A 16,039-nucleotide genomic window follows, 5' to 3' on the forward strand; every position below is an offset into this window, starting at 1 on the left:
TGATCTGAACGTTTTTAATCTTCATGTGTTTTTTGTTTTTGCTTTTATTGATGCACGGATGCTTTTGAACAGTAGAGCAAAACGCTGTACATGAAAAACATGCTCTGTTTGTCCTTTATACATTTCTGTAGTTAACAGAACACTGTAATGTGCCTTGGAGCTTAGTAAATTGTAATAAATTCAATTGATATTAATACTTCTCGAGTAGCAAGTTTTATTTTTCTCAGAGCTCAGGCAGCACGCGCAAGCCATGTTGCCTTTTTAAAAGTCTCCATTATACCAAGAGCCTGCAGTTCGTTGTGATAATTGTGGCACTTGTACGCACATTTTCACTTATATGTAGTAAGATGATGATGTTGATAGTGTTATCAAACTTATCTAAATTTTGGCACTGTGCCTATTTACATTTCACCTTTAATGTTGCAGTAACAGTTGCTGACTAAGCATTTTCTATTTACTGTTTCTGCATCTCATTTCCTCCTCCCTTCTCCTCCCTCCCCCCCCAGCTCTCCAGCTGCAAACAGTGCTGGCAATACAGGATGCATCCATTGCCTGCGCAATTTAATAAGGCTTGAGATCTGAAACGAAGCGCTCTTTCACAAAAAAAAAAAAAAGGGCAAAAAACCAACTAGCATCATGTGGTTAATAATTTTAGTTGATTTTAAGAGTGGCCATTGAAGCTCGACATTAGCCCTGGGCTCTTGGTAAGGCAGGACTGTAGTATAGCCCAGCACAAAAAAGGGTAGTTGGAAAGAACAGCTTCCACAGTTGGTGTGGCAGCTGGTGGGTAGCTGCTCCATTTAGGCAATGAGTTTTTCTAACCGAGTTGGTGAACAGTTCAGGAGCTGTGTTGTGTTTTCAGGTGAGGAAGCTTCCTTAAAGCACCAAAGTGAAATGCTTTCCTTTTGGCAACGATCATCTGTGATTCTCTGTGTAATTAACTATTTTACGTGACATTGGCATTTTCTGGAGACTGGGGAGCAGTGCAATACCTGTTAGGTGATCAACAGGCTAAGTAAATACACAGGCCTCACACTAGCTAGAAAATGCAAACAAACCTAATGTGAACTTTGTCCTTTCCAGTGACGGAAATGGAGGAAAGATAGAAAACCTGAAACAGAAACAGCAGCACTGCAGAAATCCTTTGCAGTTTGACCAGCAGAACATAGAGCTGTTCCAAACGCAACAGTGTCACAGGTTATGAGCTCTTGCGTTTTATTGAGTATTAAGGATACCCACGCCCCAAGCCCCCATAATTGTACAAAGAGGCGCTTTCTAAAAGTCTGGATAGCATTTGGTATCTGTTTGCTCTTAGTAAGACATTTTTCCTTTGTATTCTTGGTGGAAAGGATGGTAGAAGCCTTGAGACTATGTTTAGTGTGCTTATGGATCTTTGCTATCTTGTGTAGTTACATGCTCTGGCTGTTTGGGAGGGGGTTGTGTGTCAGTCTTTGGTATCACTGTATCTGTGATTTTAGACAATGACTTTATGTATATATGTGTTGTTTTTTTCTGCCAAGTGATATATTGGCGCTTAAAAGTCTCAGAACACATGGTTCTTATGTAACGAATTTGAGGGAATAATGCAGAAAAAGGATGTTTTGACTTAATTACTAGATACAACCTATATGTTTTGAATTAATTATTGGATACAACCTCTACACTTTTTAGAGTACAGATTTGTACTGATTCTATTTTCAATTATTTCATAGCATGCAGTTCCCACACAGCAGTTTATTTCTAAATCAAGAGGTAAGGGGACTAACACTGTCAGCTCATGACTGTCAGAGAAAAAAAATTGTACACATGGATGAAATTCGAGTTTAAATCTAACGAGGAAAGAAGTAATATTCATGTGTGAATTGCAACTGCCATTAAAAGAGGAAAACTACTGGCTATTCAACATTTAATTATGTCACAAAAGCGTGAATACCCTGATTTATATAAACAGAGCCACTCCTGTAATCTTGAAATCAGTCATCAGTAGTTGAAGTTAGAAAGAGCCCCGTTTGGTGGATTTCTTTAATTGCAGAGCATTCTTGAAAAGCTCTTATCAGTCAGAATTTTGGAATCATAAGCCCACTTATGAGACTCATCAGTTTGATTTTTAGCAGATGAAGGAAAGGTAAGGGGCAGTAGACCCAGGTGGAAAATAAACTTGAAGTGAATTGTAATACTGCAGTTAATTAAAGTTAACCGTAGCTATAGGGCATTTGTTGTATGGAGGTTTTTTGTAACCATGTGACCTTTTCTTTTACGCTGGCTCATTAAGCAGCCAGTCTGGGCATATTAGCCAGCATTTCTTTGAACCCACTCCATAGGTTTTTGTTTTTCTGAAGATGTCCACAGCTGACAAGCAAGCTGTAACCCTTTTTTCGAGGAGGAGGAAAAGGGAGCTGCTAAGTGAGTCTCACAGACAGAGATTCAGCTGATTTCTGTGTTCTACAGTAATGCTCCCCTCCCCCATATTTGCCAGTAAAAAAAAAGGTAAAGCCCAATGTTTGCTTGAATAAATCATGTAAGTTGAATTTATTTGTCCAGGTGGTCATTTGTTGTGCTCTCATTCCTTCTTGTATTTAAATGGTTTATTTTCCGAAGGAGGGTTGTTTTGGTTTTTTTTCCAGTTAGATTATTCTCGACATTACTTTTAATAGCCTTGTAGCCTATTTTCTAAGAAATGGGTTAGAACATGTGTGTCACTGGATGTTTGTTTTTTAAGCGTTGGCAGCTCTGTGTGAGTTGGAGATGGAAGTGTTTGTGCAGTGAAGAGATGCTGTGTCCGTTTGGGGGAAATACTACACAGTTCCATCAGGAGCTCAAGTTCATCAATGCTAACTGCTGTCATTTTGTACAAACCTTGTTATCTTTTTTTATTTGTGTAGCAATGATGTGCATATGAGCATGCTCTCGCCTCCCCCCCCTTTTAATATTTGAGCTCCAAACTAGTCAGGACTAACATTGTTTTGAAACTGCAATCTCTTCAAATAGGCTGGCTGCCAGCGTAGCTTTGCAGAGCTGCAGCAGTCACTGGAAAAAGGGTTGTCTTTTCTACTTGGTGCGTCTTGCGAGCCAGAGTTTTTCTTCCCCTCAAGGGAAAGGGCTTTGTCTCCTCCGAGCTCTCAGGTTCCCAGCCTACTATGCAGTAGTCGCTTTGCAGCTTCCCTCTTTCCTAGGTTTTGCCATTTTCTTTTTTTTGTGGTATGCAGCCATTCTCCATTCATAGTAGGATGGTTTGTGCTGTGCATTAGCAGCCTCTTTCTCTGCCAAAGTGACACATCCTGTAGATTTGCAGCAGGGTACTGAACTGTCACTGTAATGCTGACTCTTGTAAGGCTATTCTTGAAGCAGAACAGCTTCCCCCTTGGCATTCAGCCATCAGAATTCATTACAGCATGCATTTTCTACCCAAAACATAGCTCTGTACCTACGTAGTTGTCCCTACAACCATTCTCTGGAAGATGCAGAGGACATAGTTATACATTCCTGTATAGAAATAGGCACTGCTGGGTTTATTTTCAAAGTGTCTGAAAACCAGGTACTAAGCTTTTGTTGTTTCATCCTCTGCCTTAAAATCTGTAATGCAGACTGGGAAGGGTAATGCCTCTGCTGATGGGGTGATGTGAAAAGAACTGCAGACAAGGTCTTTTCCCTGGTGTATGTCTTAAAAGAAGGATTAGGTGTCTGTGCACTGAGCAAGGCTACTACTGAGGTCCTCTGATGAGCCAGCTGAATATCTCCCTTTCCACGTGCTCGGCACAGGGCAGCCCAGCCCCATGCTGCTGGCCCTGACTGGGAGGCTCTGTGGGAACCCAGCTCTTCTCCCTGGGAATGGGCTCGCCTACCTCTATGAGAAGACACATGGGAGATTACGTGTCATTTCAAGTTTCTGACAGCAAACCCATTCTCTTTCAGCCATTCAGGGAACTGCAGAGTGAAAAGCAGAAGGGAGCAGTTAGACATGTGAATGGGAGGGGGAGGATGCTCATCACCAGTCTGTCCGGCCAGTACAGTCTCTGACTGGTTGGACTGGCTGAGCTACTTGGGGCTAGGTAGGTCTAAGATTGCACAGTCTGACTACTGTGCTTGGCTCAACAAAATGAACCTTGCTGGTATCGGTGTGTGTGCTGCTGACAGTGGCTGCGGCTACCCTGAATTGTCCTTCTCTCTCCCCTCACTGACACGCAGCCCTGCCTGCTGCTGAGCTGGGATTGCATTCCCCTCGCTGCTGTGTGCCTTGCCTTCCTGATGCACCCTTGTAAGGTTATTTGGAGGCGGTGGGAGCAGGAGTGGAGGTGAGGAAGGTCAAGCTTCTTAGGTTTCAGCTGATTTGGCATCTGCTCACAGGCCTCCCCCTGTAGCCCTGTGCGGCCATAGGCACTCACTGCTGCTTTTATGACCCTTTGCAAAGAAACCTCAAAGACGTGAGCTCCTGTTGAATAGCAACTTATTTTCAGGAAAACACCCCCTTCCCACACCGATCAGCTTTAAGAGCAAGAAAACTGTGTTTTTTTCTTTTTCCCCGAAGAGCTATAACGGGGAGCTGCCACTTTCTCTCTGGCTGGCACTGCTCTCCCAGCAGTATTGGGTGTGCCAGTGCGACAGGCTCCCCCGAGCCTGCTTCACTGGGGTCTTTTCCTCTGTGTTTCGGCCAGCGTGAGGGCCTTTGCTTTGTTCAGTGCTCTGTGGTGGAGGCTGAGCCTGGCAACCCCGCTGCGGCATGGAGCAGCTTGGCACAGCTGTGGCACGGCACCTCAGGCAGGGACTGGGAGGCAGCAAACCGAACCGAGCTGAACTGAACAGGGCTGAACCGAACCGGGCTGAACTGAACCGAACTGGGCTGGGCCAGACCGGGGAGGGGGCACCGGGCCGCCACGGCATGTAATTGCCGCTGGCCTGGGCCCGGCCTAGACAGCCATGTGATCCCCCGCCTGCCTGCCTGCCTCTGCACAGGGGATGGGAATAGGGACATGAAACATGTCTGTACAGCTTCAAGGAGCCGAGCAGAATTCCCCACTGTCATCATCCTCCTCCCCTCCCTCCCTGCAGGCTGCCAGAGGGGAGGGCTGATTACAGCTCCACTATTGTTCAAGTAACCTACAAATGGATTTGCATGGAGGCAGGTTGGGAGGGGCAGAGGGGTGGGATTTATTAGCAGCAGCTAAATTCGTCAGGATTACCATTAGGCTGAGAGCTTCTCAATGGGAATGATCCCTGGGTGAGCGGTGGGGTGGAGGGGAGGGACTGGAAAACTCCTTTTCTACAAATAGGTGAAGGGGTGGCTGGCTCCAGCAGAGGAGGGGAGGCAGTCAGGGTGCAGCTGGCTGGGGACGGCGCTTCACCTCGGTTTAAACTGTAACCCTCTATTCCGAGCACGCAGCTCCTGGCAGCGCCGCTCATACCAAAGCCTTGACTCAGGGTTATCTGCATGCTGGGTAATAAGCAGCGTCACCAGAGGAATGTGCAGAGAAAGCAGCCATGCTGCTGCAAGCCTCCGCTCGCTCCTCAGGCAAACCACTGATTTAGCAGCCTGCTTCTGCTGCTGGGCCACCAGAGATTGGCTAGGGTTTGGGGGCTTCTCCTGGGGGGGGCAGCCCCAAGTCTGTTTTGAAGCCAAAACAGCGTTTTGCCCTTCCGTAATTAAGTGCGTTTTATGCAAAGCTGTCTGGGACGTTGCTAACCATGATTGAAGACTGTGCCCAGGAAAGGGCTGAATTACTCCTCAAGTCACTACGTTAGTTTATCTGTTTTCCAGATAGGTAATCTGAAGTATTTTAGCCAAGGTCACACAGCAAATGCCTATCAGAATGAGGGAGACCGTGGCCTTTGGTTACTGCCCCAACTGCTAGTCTTCCTTTCTCTGGGATAAAAGCATGCTGTTACAACGGCCGTGTACAGCTGAACTCAAAAGCACTTGTGTGACACAGGTGTTTGGGAACAACAATGTTCAGTGCCAGGCCATTTGCCTGTAGCCTGTGTCCTTCGCCCAGATAGCTCCAAGGCTGGAGGCTGTTGCCGTTCTTGCTGATGCAACATACCAAGGGCTGGGGTGAATGAGAGTGCATACCTGTGTGTCAGAGGTAGGAGCTCCCCTTTGGCTATGATGGAAAGCACAAGCACATCCAAATCAAAGACAGGAGGGGATTGCTTTGAATTGCTATATTCCGGACCTATCTGAGGCAATCTTACTCTTCACTGCACACATCACGGTAACAAGAGACAAGATCATAGCGTAGCCCAGGTTTTCATTTGAGCGTGTTCAGGCTGGCACACAGTTGGGGTAAGGACAATGCGCTTTTGTAGGTTTGATTTGTGTCAGAGCTAAGGGCAGAATTAGGGAGGGAGTGGGAAGCCTGAATATCTGGTCTGCTACTGGAAAATATAGGCCACTGACTTGAAGATGTTGCAGGCTTATTTGATCTAGCTTGATATGCTAGACATTTTCTCTTAGAACTCTCTTCCTCAGTGTCTGTAACTTATTTCTGTAAAACAAAAAGAAAAGGTACAAACATCTAGGATTAAAACAACCGAAAGAGCTCTCATCTTCCTGCAGCAGTAAATTTTGGAGTATTTTTTATTAATTGCTCAGTGTTGTTGATGTGCTTGACTCCCTGTTACATGTAGAGATAATTCCTCCCTGAAGAACTCAGACTGCCTTGATAAGAAAGGCCAGTTGGCACATCTATTTTATCCCACCTCCTTTAGTGAAAGATTATGCCATGTATCTTATCAAAAGGATGCAGCTTTTCAAGAGCTGTACCTTGGTAAGAATACATACTCATTTTTTGCAAACATTTGCTGTGGTTTTGAGTGGTTCTTTCCCTCCCCACCCTCCGTCCCCAGTCAACTCTCGTGTTCATCCAGCTGTGCTAATTTTGCTGTGCTCATTGCATCATTTCTGCTAGAGGGGAGGCAGCAAGAGGTGCAGCCATCAGGGATAGTACCAGCCATGGACATCTAGTCACATTGTGCTAACAAGGACCTGCAGCCTAAGATAGATTCATTAGTCAGCGTCCTTGATAGGATGTCTAGTGGCTTGTGTGACAGTTAAATACCAGGAAATTATGCAGAAATTCTCATGCTCTTGTGTACCTGTCTTTCCTCATGCTAGAAGAGATGACAGTGTTTCTTGAGAACTCCATTGCACACGCTTAATACAAAGAGCAGCTCCTTTCAGCTTTGTGCATCATTAGTTGCACCTCTCTGCCTAGACCTTCCTTGTTCTGATGGCTGGATTTTTACAGTAGTGCGTTGTACATATTTTGCAAGTTACAGCTTGAAACTTCCTCCTCGCAGAAGGTTCTGTCATTTGAAGGAACCCCACCCTGCTCTCCCTTGAAGATGTGCAATCCCAGGCTGTGTTTGAGCATGCCTGGGGAGGCAGGTGCAGCCTGGCTGGATCCTCAACATTACCTGCAAATAAACACTGTTTAAACAAATTGAACTAATAAGAACATTCAAGATTCAAGTAATAATCAGAACAGGTTCTGCTCTGTAGTCTTCATTCCATACTTCTCCCATCCCCTCTCCCTCTGAGTTATAATCCATAATATATGACATGATCTTGTTGCTATGGAAATTAATTACAACATAACTCTATAGAACTGTACAACAACAGTTGTTAATAGCACCTTTGTTGAAAACAACAACATGTTAAAGTCATTTAACCCCCTCCGTTTCCTTCCTGCTGTTGCAAATAAGGAGTTATATAAAATTAAAGATTTATTTTCTAATATTTTAAGGAAAAAAGTCCTTCCAGCACAGAGCCTGTAAATACAGTTGTAACCTTCCTCATTTGCCCAGCACCTTTATAGCCATCAAGTCTGTCCTCCAGCCCAGGAAGGATGGCAAATGCTTAAAGCCAGTACAAATTCTTCAAACCTTAGAACCAAGGGACCAGACCCGAGCAAGGTTATTTCTGTGCTCCAAGCAGGCCCTTCGTGCTTGTATCTCAGTCCAAGCCTGTGGGAACTGTAGGCTGTCACCTGCTCCTCACAGTTTCCTCCTCAGATGAGCTCTTTGTAGAGTCACCTGATTCCTTCCCAGCAGTGTGAGATTCACCATATTACTTGCTGCAAGCATTTTAAGGGATCAATCCTCAGCAGCATGCACACGATTACCCTCAGGGTCTTGTCCAAACTAGTTCTACAGTCTGATGGGGACCTATCTCATTACCACACAGACTTCTCAATGATGTTCCGTTTCAGGGTTGTCAAGCCTGCATACTGATACACCAGCTTTCCTTGATGCTTCAAGATGTCTGGGCCCGGGTAGCTCTTTTTACTAAGCTTCTTAAGCCTTTTTGTCTCTTGTTCCCTAAGGAAGCCTGGCAATGCAGTCACCAGACTTCTCTTGATTTTTCGTTTGGGCAACAATGGAGTTCCCACACAATTTGAGACCATTTGGTCTCAATTCAACATTTTACCCCTCACTTGGTACTCAAGACTTTCTCTGTCTGCCTCAGGCAGGAAGCTGTTGTGTTGAACAGAGACCTCCATCCATGGCTCAAATAGCACATGACACATATCTATATATGCTGGGCACATATCTATATATGCTCCAGTGAACAATCCCTTCATGTGTGCAAGTTTGCATGCCAGCTGCATATTACTGGAGTGTCCCTGCTCTCACATCTGTAAGCTGATGTAGAACTAATAACTCTTCTAAAGCTTTTCGGAAAACTACAAATCTTCCTTGCCTTTTGTAGCAGAATGCTGTAGTCTGTCACATGAATTCATTCCCTCCACCTCTGTTTTCTCTACCATGTTACTTGCAGAGGAGTGCCCAGAGTGGCAATCAGTTTAAGCTCTAGCAACAGACCCTGCGGATGTCATTCCAAGACTACCATTCTCATCTCTGAGCATGCAGCCAGTGGTGCTCCCTGGCTGTTTGGTCACTATAAATAAGCACATTCTCCATTAATGCAATGCAGCCCAGATGCAATGACAGTATGCCTCTGGAGCCAGTCTCAGCCTGGCCAGAACAAGAGCCAACACAAACTATGCTGCCTGGCCCTCTCTCATTGGGGAGGTTCTCTGCAGCTACTCAATTTTAACCCTCCACACCAGCAGCACTATGCCTTCAGAGATGCAGATGAGCATTTGAGGATAATGTTTTAGCTCTGTCAGCACAGAGATAAGCTGCCCCAAACTACCTTCTGCCAGTCCAGCAGTACTCCCCAGACCCCATGTCAGCACACATTGCAGCAATCTCTCCTGCTGAGGTGCAAGCTGCAGTTCCTGTTGCTTTTGTTGACTCTGCAGGAGGAATGCCTGGTCTGCTGCTGGTTTTTCAGCAGCAGGTAAACAACATTTCTGTCTTTCCCCCTCACAACAGAAGAATCCATTCAGACATGTCTTCCTATTGGTTTTGCCATTATCTTTTATGTAGCTTCTCTGGTTTTCTCTTATGGATGCAGTCCGTTTGCCTGTCAACGTGCTTCATGGTGCACAAGCTTCTGGTTTACTTTCCTCAGTCAGCAGTTTGTCCTCCTTTGAGCACATAGCTGTTAGCCACAGCAAGACAAACCACACAAACTCACCCATTTCATTTACTCCCACTACCAAGTCCTCTCTGCAATTCCTCTGGCTCTTTCCCTGCTGAGTCCCATAACCTTAGATAGCTGGTTTGCTCTAGGGCCATGGGTCCTTAAAGAGGCAGGTTACACTTAACACTTCGCGGGCAAATACATCAAGGAGGCTTTGTGGATGGTACACATCTCCTACAAAACACTTTTTTCCTCTTTGGGAATTTGTGAGGTTAAACTAGATATGTGTGATAAACATGAACTGTGGAAGGCCCTGAGTCCTTTCTAAGTACCATTGTTTATTTGGAAGTGTGATAGATGTTAGGATTAGAATGAAATCCACCTTGCTTGGGTCAGAAGAACTACTGTTGTTTTTTACTTCCATAGCTTGAAATATGTATCACTTAAAGATACACTTACGTTCCCAGCCTGCATGGCTTTCCAGTGCCTCTTACAAGTTCTTAAGCTTACAAAGGTGGTGCTGACTTGCTACCGTATTTATTTCCCTATAGAAATGAAATTGCTGAGGGTGGGAAGGCACGGTTGCTATCAGGAAAGATCAAGAAATGGAAATGTACCTCTTTTGGGACATGTGTCAAGGAGATCTGGAGACCCTTAGCCTGAAATAGAGGATGAAGTAAGAACAAGTGCCAGAGGCAAAGGCAAGAAAGGAAAACTAGACAAGCTCTATCCTTCAGCAGGCAGGGATGAAAAAGAGAGGGAGACATGCAGAGTTTTCTGGTTTTAAATGCTTGGGAGATGCTCCAAAGCTGTTGTGATGGACAGACAAATAAAAGCCAAATGGTTGCATAGTTATGAGAAGCAAAACTTTGCAGAGCAGCAAAGGCACTGGAAATAAAATAAGATAGTTGACCAATAGGTTGTGAGGTAAAGAGTCCCTCATTACCAATTCATCCATAAGAAACAGTGAGAAGTTCCTGAAATGAGAGGCAACAGATAACCAATGGCAAGGTTGTCACAAGATGGCATCTCTTAAATGTTGGTCTTGTCAAATATCTTGATAGCCTGTATTGTTATTTTCTTGTATCAGCCAAAGATGTGCAACGTAGTTCTTGGAAGACAAAGACATGGTCTTTTCAGAAATGCCTACGATTTAAATACTAAAGGAGAAAGAACAAGAGGGGATGTTGAAAAGTTTCCAAGTGCTGTTTGAGCCTAAAAAAATCAAACAAGTGGGACTCAGCACACCATTGATAGGTGAATGAGCCAGATAGTAGCAGGTGAAATTTATGGCATATGCAGTTGTGCACACTGTGAGGAAACCATTTTCCTCAGCATTTTGCCTAGTTTTAAATTAAAGGTACCAGAATGTTTGGGGGAAGATCTGATTGCCACTGGATAACTTACTGGAAGCCAACGTCTGTAAAATGGGCACCTTTCATCAGAAAGCAAACGCCAGGATGCATGAGGAACAAAATGTTGAATGCTACGTGAAGCTTTGTACTGCCATTACAGGAACCAAAGATCTGCCCTTATCTGAAAGAGTATTTGTGACCCCATCTTAAAAAAGATAATGAACCCCCTGAAGGGGTTTGGAGATAAGCCCATGAGAACAGTTAGAGACATGTAAAAATGTCTCTGCACCACAGCAGAAGTGCAGTTATTGTTTATTTATTCTACAGCTAAAGCTCCTTAGTATGCATAAGACTTTGTAGACAAATAGGACAGGTCTGTGCCTGAGGAGTTTGCCTTCTGAGCAAGACAGAGCACAGCAAAGGGAAGCAAACCAAAAGAAGTGTGTTGGTACATGTGCAGAGCAGCGAGGCAGTGGGAGGCAGAGAGCGCCACCGGAGAGGAGAGGTCAGGGTCAAGGGTGTCACCAGAGCCCTCCCAGGGTATGCACTTACCTTCCAGTAAGGCAGACCCCTCTGGCGTTGCTGTGTCCAGGAAAGCTTCTTGTTCCATTATCTTTGAGGTGTGACCTGTCTGCTTAGAACTGCAGTCCTGTAGGAAATATCCTCTGTTTTCACTGGCTTCTTTTTCTACATATGCAGCTGCTTTTACAGCAGCTCTGTATCTGTATGCATGGTAAAGCAGCTGGATTGCACAAACAGAAAAAAATAATGAACGAATAGTTGAATTCAAAAGCAAATTTTGGGGGCAACTGTGTTGCGATGCTTTGATACTTATGCAGGCAAGATTTATTTCTGAAAAGGAATTTTAAGTCAAATTCTAAATGTGAAAAAGGTGGCATTGAACATTTTATTGTAAAATTCACGGTAAGTTAGCAAACGTGGTACAAAATTGGTATAATTTGATATATGTGATTAGCCAGCACATGGGTAGACCTAGAAATGTTCATCAAATAGAGTAATCATTTTGAGTGATGAAAATCTTGAGTATTTCCTAATCCAGTTGCAGCTAATTTCAGAACAGAAGAAAATAATATTAATAGAATATGTTTTTGTTGCATATTACTTGCTCGGTTCTAGCATTATGTATGCAAATCAGGTAATTTTGTACCTAATTGCCTGATTTGCATGCATAAATGTAGGTTGCACATGTGCAAATGATTTCATTCAAATTTAGTATATGCCTAATATGTAGAGTGGGTGAAAACGTGAATCTATGTATCTGAATTACTCAGAATTTTCACTTAAGGAAAAAGCAAAATTTGTCACCAGTTTTGGAGGTCAGATGAAGTAGGTGGGCTTCTTTGGATGATTTTGCAGGGGCAGTAACACTGGAGTCATGCATTTTTCTTGAGAAATGAACAATGATGTGAATGCCCAGAAGGAAAAGTAAATAAAAGGGGTCCTCTTGCTTTAAATTCCATAAGAAAATCACAGAAAAATGTGACAATTGCCAAGTGGAAAAAGACAGATTCACTCATAAGGAGATGTGACTTTCGACATCTAAGGTGCTTTAACAGACAATGAAACCTAAGATGAAAAGTGTAAAAATACAATACTAAGATCTAAGTGCATTTAAAATTCTTTCAGGTATTTTTATGGCTATGAAAGGAATTGGACTGACAGTTCTTGTGAATGAAGTTACGTGACGTTAGGAGAGGAGACCATGGGCGAGGGATAGAAAAGCCTCATTTGTTCTGCCGTGTCATGTGTTTCACCTCTGGTCTGGAAGAGAAGGAAGATCTGGACCTGGAAGATTCGCAGAAAAAATCAGGCGTAAGAGCCTGTTTCATTATGGGTGTCTGTGAGGAGCTCCCAGTACTGGAGTCAGATGCGTTGTTGCCAGCAGTTTTCATAATGATGTGGAAGGGCAGGAAGTGTCCCTGAGGAAGGGAACTGAAATTACCAATAGCATTTTTTACTGTGGCATCAGCTGTAGTCTCATAAACAGTGGTAGGCTGTTTTCTCCCTATTACTCAGAACTCCTCTGCAAGCTTTATTTGCATACACATGGGTGACAAATACTACTAAAATAAGCATGTAGAAAAATTAGAAGCAATTTGGAGGCACATTGGACTCACAGTTCCAAATTCTCATTCGCACTAGTATGAAGTGCAAGCAGGGTCAAAACAGGTATGGTATATGCTCCTTCCAAGGTTCCTTCATGCTGGGAAGAACTGTAAAGAGTTATGAGTGTAAATTAGAATTTGGCACAAAATACCTTTCTGTCCATCTAAGGGCAGGTTTGCCATAGCCCTGCTGACATGCGTATGATATCAGATGATTTCTGACCAGCATAGCTTTGCTAGTAGGAATTTCTAGTGTCGATGTGTTTATAATGGCAAACCTGTGCTTTTCTTGGAATGGGTTATTTTACTTGAGAAAGGGAGACAAGCTGGAGTAAATTTTACTTTCTGTAGGAAGACAGGGCGGCAGGCGGGGAGGGGAAGGTAAGGAGGGTTGCAAAGCACGTTTGCATGGTGTGAGTGGAAGCCTGTGCTCTGCGTGGGGAGCCATGGGAGAGCTGGGGCCACAGTTCCTTTAGTCTCCTCACCTAGTGAGCCTGCTCCTGACACTGCAGAAGCATGGCTTGCCTGTATAAGCTCCGACTACATTTGTAGAGCGTTCCTGGGTTACCTACCCCTGAGAAGTGCTCCCTAATGCAGACTTGACTTTGAGCTCCTTTTTTTTTTCCCAGGAGTACAAAATGGTTTTAATGTAAATGAGAATCAAACTCACCTTTTTCCTCCTGTTCTACCAGTGGGAGAGAGAGCACCGCTTGACTAACAGAGTGTCCTGCCTCTTTGTTTGTGTGCTAACCTCATCGGAGCAGCGCATGCAGAGCTCCGTACAAAATAAATAAACCCAAACCCTGGGCTGTATTCCCAGCTCACTCTCTGAGTGTTTAGCTAAAGCACAACTTCTGTTAGATTGGAGAGATGCTCTGTTATTTGACCAAATACTGTTACTTCTAGTTATTTTCATTCCATCATAGAGTAAAAAGACACTTTCTATTTTCCAATTTTTCAGTAGGAGTGAGAAGCACTGCCTGATAATCTTGGAGATTGAAGGTTTCTTTTTTTTCACAGAATGTATATAGCTTGGGTAATGTCAACTTCCTCCTCTCGACAGCTTCCCGTTCCTCCCCAGTTTAGTGCTCAGGATTAATTCCATTCCTGATCTCTTTTCTAAGCCCTTTACTTCGGGTGTTTTCTGCAATTGAGGCAATTACTGCCTGTTGCAATGCAGGGTTTTGCGGTGGGCAGCAGTTCTCTAAAACTGAACGGAAACTGCAAGTCCATCTCAGCATTCAGAGCATACAGCACAGGCCCCGTATTTCAGTCACCACCAGCCCAGACAGAATTAAGATCTGCAGGAAGGGATGAGAGTTGGCACATCACATACCTGCTTACCTGACCCATCGCTTTCCACAAAGCAAGGTCCCCATGAAGGGGATGACACTGTAACTGTACTAGGACAGGACAAACTCGTACCAGAATCCTACAACGGGAAAAGCATTTGCATTGCTCATCTTTTTGTTGTCTCCTTGGAGATTACTTTAGTTTCTTGACTCAGATCTTACGTTGGTTCATAATACATTTTTGCAGAGAGATACAGCTTTCTCTTGGTTGCCTTCTTTTCCCCCTTTTTGTAATCCCTGGTTGGCCGCTGAAGCGGTCTAACATTTCTATATAGCTGATAAGAGAAATGATTGCCAAGCAGAGAATTGTTTCTTGAGTACATCCCTCCCCTTGGGTTAAATATAGTTTGCAGCATCCCAGTATAATGAAAAGATTGGAAAGCATTTATGTGCTGGTGTAGTTTCTGCTTTGTAGTAATGGAGTAAAACATTCACAATTGTGAAAATGATACCTGCAAAGACAAGTTTAGTCAGCCTCCGCCTTACTGTATTCACTCCATACACTAAAATATTTCCCATTTAAAGCAAATCCTCTAGCCTTTGTGTTTTATTGCCTTGTGATGTGCTATTGGCTACAGCATACTGGTTTATTATCTTACCATGTGCACTGCAGTACTCACATTAGTTTTGTACTGCAGGATTGCACAGGGTGCTGGTCCAGGAATGTCCAATGCGTTTGATTATAAAATATGAAAGCAAATCTGGAGAGGTTTTACCGCTATGTAAAATTAGATCTGTATTGTGTTGTTGTCACCAAAGATACTCGATTTAGAACACATTTGCAGTTGCCATAACCTCTTTGCTTTGTAACCCGAAATCATCTGTATCGCTAGGATGAAAATCTTCAGATTCAGAAAGTGGTTAAAATTCAAACTGTAAAATACAGCCTGAGAAACATCTAGCCTTTCTAATTCAAACACAATCTCCATAGCTTTTCTACATATGCACATGTATGCACATGCATTTCCAATCTTGCATATACATTCACAAGCTCACACATTTACAAGCTCGCACACACATTCACAGGCGCTCTCAGAGAGAATGTGTTCTGCAGTATAGCTGGTACATGGGGTATTTTTGAAGACAGAACAAGATGACTGTAAATTGACACTTCCACCCACTAATGAAAAAAAGCCAAGAAAACCTCAGTAGAGAATGAGTTTTATAATTAATGCTGAACAATTTTCATTGACAAAGCAAAAAGAAGCAAGTGGATGGCTGATTTAAATGTTGAATGATTAATGCATGGAGAGGCGGCTGAGGAAAAAGACAAATTCAGGAGCAACTATGGAAATTTATGTATGAGAGAGTCAGCACCATATTCTGATCTCAGTTACACAGTTGTAAATCTGTTATCTTAATGGAAGTATTCAGCTTTTATATTTGCATAGCATAAGTGAAAATATAATTTAACCCAGAATGTTTGCGATTGTGTATTTGCGTGACTGAAAGGGAAGAGATGTGTATGTTTGCATGTGATAAACTGCAAATGCATGAGACTTTTTGTATCTCTCAGTGAGAAATGCAGAGAATGAATGTGTGTGTGATTGTGTACGTGCGTGCCAGTTGTGGGGCTGTCTGACAGTGAGTGGGAGGGTGAGAACGTGTTTGTTCCTAGACTCCCTGGTTGAGTGAAAATGGCTCCTGGAAATGCCGTTTCAGATTAGAAAGCGACGGCTGGAGAGGTGGAGATTTCATTACCTTCCTCTTTGTGTGATGTTT

This window comes from Phaethon aethereus, assembly GCF_964289735.1.
Source record: "Phaethon aethereus genome assembly, chromosome: 5".
NCBI classification, from domain to species: domain Eukaryota; kingdom Metazoa; phylum Chordata; class Aves; order Phaethontiformes; family Phaethontidae; genus Phaethon; species Phaethon aethereus.